Raw genomic sequence first — 6,000 nt, forward strand, 5'->3', positions numbered from 1 at the left:
TAGGCAAAACACTTTGTACAGATGAAATAAATACATAAATTATCTTTTGTGTTTTCTTGGCATCTAGGAAGGACTAATTCTGGATTTTTGTTGCTGCTTTGTTTGATTCTTTTTGCTACATAAGTTTAGGATAGTTCGTCAAGTATTACATGAAATATACATTGTTCAAATATATCAAGTTTTTAATATACATTATGGTGCACATGTTAAACTTCACTGAACATTTTAGACATAAAAAAATCAGAGTACTGAGATTTTAATTTTATTTTTACCAATCTAAATCATGGCCCTTGTGCCTCTTTGGATCTAAGTTTGTCCAATTTAGAAAGCAATCTAATTTAGAAAATAAATATCTAAGGAATTTTAGGATTCTTCAGTTGTGGCTCCATTTATATTTTATTTATTTACATATATGCATGTTTGAGACAGGAACTCCCTATGGAGTCTTGGCTACCCTAGTGCTCTCTTATGTAGATCAGACTGGCTTTGAATTCATAGAAATCCCATCGTCTCTACCTCCTGAGTGTCATGATTTAAGGCGTGTGCCACCATGTCCAGCAGTGTCTGCATTTATAAATGATGACCTTGTGCTCAAAGTTAAACTCTGTTTAGTCTAGGTTGGGAGAAAATTCATAATCAATCTGAGAAAGGCTCCTATACAAAACAAATTGATTGTGCACTTGCTAACTTACTGGTGTGGAATAAGGCAGTATAAATCCAACAGACATTTTTCAAATGGTGTGTGCAGAATAGGACATGGCGTTTATAGGAAAAACGAAAGACAAGGTAGGTGAGCAAGCAATTCTGTCTGAGGGCTGTGCTTTAATGGAAGTGGAATGAGCACATAAGACATATATGTGACCTAAGCACTAGGGGTAGGCAGAACGCACTAAGGGAGACTCTTATGTATAGCTTAAGATCTGAAAGGCAACCAAGTTTATTCAGGCAAAGGTTAGAAGACACAAGATAGTAATGTTTTCATTTCCATATGAGATACTCCACATATACTCATGTTCTGAATATTTGGTCCCCAGTTGGTGCACATTAAGGGGAAAAGTTTTAGAAATCGTAGGAGGTAACTCTAACTAAATGCAATTGCCTAGGAGTCAAGCAACTGGGAACGACCATCAGACTGTTTCCAAAGAGGTTGATCTGTGGAGGGAAACCCCACCCTGACTGGAGTAATAGCATCTTATGGACTAAGGGCCCAGACTGAACAAAAAATGAAAAAAAAAAAAAAGGAGGAAACCGTGGTGATGGACACATAAGAACCAAAGTAAGTCTTAAGTTGAGTACGATGCCAGACTCAGTCACGGTGACACCTCAGTAAATTGACAGAGGAGAGGCAAGTTAAAGGAAAGTGCATCCAGCACAGGGTCTGGAGGAGAGCCCAGATGGCACTCCCGAGAGCCTTTCATGCTCTTGCCCTGGGTGCTCTTGGAAAGACTTTATACCTTGCGAGGACTTCTGTTGATTTCTTCTGATCCAAAGGAAACACCCACATTGCTGTCCTCATACTGCAAGCCTCCTTCTTCTCAGCACGTCTTGCCTGCATGCTGTGGGGTAGCTCACCAAAATCTTTATTGTCCTTGCTGCTCACCGAAACAGTCATCCAAACCACAGCCATAGTATTTCTTGTGACTTACCCCTATGTTGTTTATTCCATTTGTAGCCCTCCATAACATTTCTAAAACTCTCAGTGCATGTGTGTATTCAGTTGCTAGCATGGCCAAGCCTGGGTAAAGCCAGTTGGTAATGCCCTAGTCTCTGGTTGAATAATCTCATCCTGACTGTCTACGTGACAGCCTCAATGGTCTCCAGCAGTGGCCTTCTGAGGAACTTTTGCATTCCAAGGTACCTGTATATTCTGAGGGGCCTTTTCATTCTGAGGGATTCTTATATGCTGAGGGCCTTTGGCATATATTCCATAAAGGCCTGTCTGCTGGTGAACATTTGTTGGTGAGGAAAAAACTTGAACTCAATTTTGTATCCAGAACTTCCTCTCAATGGCAAGTTCTTCCTGTTCCTAGCATTGTTTTCCCCAAAAATAACCTCTTGAATCCCTTTTACCACCATTGTTAAAATTCCTGCCCTGGGGGAGATGTCAATATCTATTCCCTCCTCTTAAGGTCCCAAAGACAAACTAAAGTGTGATTCTTCTCTCTTGAGAACTGTTAAATTTAATTCCTGGTTAATGGATATCCACTGCCACTGATGTAATAAGCCAATCAAACAGAACTAATAAATCCAGGTTTATTCTGAGCAAAGCATTCCTGGGTGGCCCCAAGGGAAGTTGAGGAGACCACAAGGGGAACCCATGGGGTGACGGCTTTTAATGCCGTGGGGGTGGACCCACCAATGGTAGGCTTTCTTAAGGGTGGAATCCGGATTGAGGCAACTGCAGGGGAGGGTGTTTGGGGTGAAACTTCCATTTGAACATTCCAGACTCTTTGGGTATGTGGATGCCAGGAGCTAGAGTGAAGCTTTCACCCAACGTTCCAAACTCTTTGAGTATAGGGGCACTGGTTCAAGTGTGGCTCACATTTAGCAAGAGGTATGGGTGGAGAAGCATCTAGTTAACTGCCATCCTGGAGACCTCAGGCATCTGTTCCTTGAAGGAGATGAGAAGGCAGGTTGCTAGCAGAAAAATATAGATTGCTATGATTGTCCCTGTGAACAGGGTTAGCCATGGTGATAACTGCCAGAATGAAAGAACCAGAGAAGTACTCTGGTTGTCTAGGAGAGGCAAGGGTGAATGAGTGAGACATAAGAGCAGAAGTGCCCTTTAAAACCAGATTTCCCTTCCTTGGTGTATTTGCACTTCCCAGCTACCTTGCCGTGCGTCCATTCTTCCCAAAGAAGAAACAACAGAAGGATAACTTGATTAATCTTAAAATACAAAAAGAAAATCCTAAAGTAGTGAACGAAATAAACATTGAAGATCTGAGTCTTACTAAAGCAGCGTATTGTAGGTGTTGGTGTTCCAAGACTTTTCCTGCCTGCGATGGGTCCCATAATAAGGATAATGAATTGACAGGCAATAACGTGGGTCTGCTCAAACTGAAGAAGAAAGAAGTATAACAGTAGCCATTTAGGATCGAAACTCTTGTACTCTTTCCTCGTTTGTTGTGCATAGAAAGTCTTTGGAGGTTTTACTGGTTGAATAATTCTTTCTGCCAATTATTTTCTTGCTACACTACTGCTTATATTTGATACTTTATATAATCAGTCCTGAAATCAAGAGTTAATAAAGTCAATACTTCAGATTATAATTAATTGGGAATTTAAAGTTTAGCCAAGGGCCAAAAGTTATTTCTTTGTATATCAGTATTTCAACAGAATGTATATATTTTTTAAAAAAGTTCTCCCCTGTTCTGTTAAATGTATTTTTGTACTATTTTGCTTTGCTCATTTGAAGTAGTTTGTCATCCTTTGGCCTTGGTGGAACTCTGCTGTTTTTAGATGAAGTATGAAAAATATTGCTATCAAGAATTTCTTTGGGGCAATAAAACCCCTTGTTTTATAAAATAAAAAAAAAGAAAGAAAAAGAAAACCAGATTTCATTTGCTGGGTAGATTCCCATTTGAGCCTTGAGAGACAATACCAATGGTGAAGTCCCAGGAAGTGGTGCAGGTGCTGGTGTTATCTGGAGGGCCCTCTATAAGGTGGTCTTAGCCCAGGCAAAAGGAGTGAACCTGCAAAATATGCTCAAAAATGGGTGGGAACAAATAGGCTCTGGAAACTCAGATCAAATTTCTTGATACAGCAGCAGAACTTCTCTTAGGAACCCCTTAAATTAATATTTGAAACCTGTTAATCTTGTACCATGAAGCCTGTGAAAGAGGCACACCTGTCTATATTTTTAGCAGGAAACTTAACTAATGAGGTAATGAGCTCCTAGTACCCTAGTCATCAAATGCCACCAGACAGATCTAGGAGGAATAAGCAAAAGAGCAGAAGCGAGACAGCTTGTCCAGCTACCCAGGCAATCCTAAGTCTCTCCGTGATCTTTGGCAAACATACGTCTCAGAAGCAGTACTTGCCTTTAGCTGCTAAGTCCAGGAGGCCTTACAGATTTTTCTGTGGTGATAGACTTTGGTCTACATGCCTTGGCAGGATGAGATGATCAATCCTCCAGTGTCTTGTCATTCAGTCCAGGCAGGGTCCAGGCAGCTGATGAAGTGCTTTTTCTCTGTGTGGCTGAATTTGTCACATTCAAAGCAAGCCTCTAGGAGGAAGTTCTTCTGTGGCTTTGCATCTTCTTGGAAGAGCTACTGTAGGAGCTGGCAAGTCCCTCTCTCATTAAATGCTCTTTTGTTAAATGCCATACTCTCAGATCTATAAAGGCACTTGAGAATCAGGGTATCTTTACCTACTAGGTATATCTAAATTAGACATATGAGTTAAATTTGGGCATATAGTTTTCCCAGTCAGTAATAGCTTACCAATGTTAGTAGAGGCTTTAAGAAAATTAGAAGGAATATTTTATTCTCTAGTTTTTAGCTGTGGTCGCAAGATCTAAAGTATAATCCTAATCTGTAGAAGGCATAACCAAGTTTTAATAAGAATCAAATGAGGTTTGGGGTTACTTATAGAGTAATGGGTGAAAGGTTATGGGTGAAAGAATGAATGACTATCAAGCAGCAGCCACATTGAAAGGTCTGCTCTCAGTGTAGATGATGACAACCCACTGGCTGTGGAGACAGAGCCCCTTCTCTAGAACTTCTTCACCTACATTACCTTAAACTTTTCCTTTTTTATTAATTTTATTCAGCTACACATTTTTCTCTGTTCCTCCCCTTCCTCTCCCCTCCCCTACAACCCTCTCCCATGGTCCCCAAGGTCCCAATTTACTCAGGAGATCTTTTCCCTTTCTACTTCCCATGTAGATTAGATCCATGTATGTCTCTCTTAGGGTCCTCATTGTTGTCTAGGTTCTCTGGGATTGTGAATTGTAGGCTGGTTTTCTTTGCTGTATGTCTGAAAGACACTTATTAGTGAATACATATGATATTTGTCTTTCTGGGTCTGGGTTACCTCACTCAATATGATGTTTTCTAGATCCATACATTTGCCCACAAATTTCAAGATGTCATTATTATTTTTTTCTGCTGTGTAGTACTGCACTGTGTAAATGTACCACATTTTCCTTATCCATTCTTCAGTAGAGGGGCATTTAGGTTGTTTCTAGGTTCTGACTATGACAAACAATGCTGCTATTAAAGGGTCTAGAAATAAGAATGAAGATATAGAAATAGAAATATAGACACCAAAGATTAAAATGTAGAAATTTATATAGAAAAAAAGACATATAAAGTTGTAAACCTAAGCAAACTTACCAACAGCTTTCTCAACAGATCAAGGATCAATCATTTACACTAAGCTATTTTCTCAGCCACTTAAGAAGGTTCTATCAGCTTAGATCATTTCATTTTACAACTAGCTGTTCTATTTACAAGGCCAGAGCTTCACTCTGCAAACTGATAGTAGTTTTCAAGCTATCCTTGATCAGCAACAGATATGAGCTGAGTTAACCTTTAGGAGACAGAGATACATGACCTCTGAGTTATGCATTGTCCCCGCTATGGGAAACTGGCAGCATCAAAGGGAGAACACAGGGCTGCAGTAAACACTATCTGGAAGTACCAAAGAAGACAATAGATTAACTACAAACATTAGTTTAACTGAAAAAAATGAAGATTGTAAAGTAAGGCAATCTGTATCTGAGTTTTACCTCCGGATTGTAAAAATTCCTTTATTCAGACCTAATGCTTACTGCTCCTCACTGTAAGAAGGGGTCTTCAAGGAACCATTTTTGCTACAGTGTCAGAAACCCAAACTCTGTCTGCAGTCTCAGCTAGCTGATAAGCGTCTGTGCCCTGTGGTGATTTTTTTATTTTTATTTTTATTTATTTTTACGTTTGTTTCTGGTTTTCCTGGATACTGGTTTCTGGAATAAAGTTTGCTTCTGATTATTAGACTTTGGTGGTCTGTCCCCAT

Source organism: Microtus ochrogaster, unplaced genomic scaffold (assembly GCF_000317375.1).
Source record: "Microtus ochrogaster isolate Prairie Vole_2 unplaced genomic scaffold, MicOch1.0 UNK83, whole genome shotgun sequence".
Taxonomy (NCBI): domain Eukaryota; kingdom Metazoa; phylum Chordata; class Mammalia; order Rodentia; family Cricetidae; genus Microtus; species Microtus ochrogaster.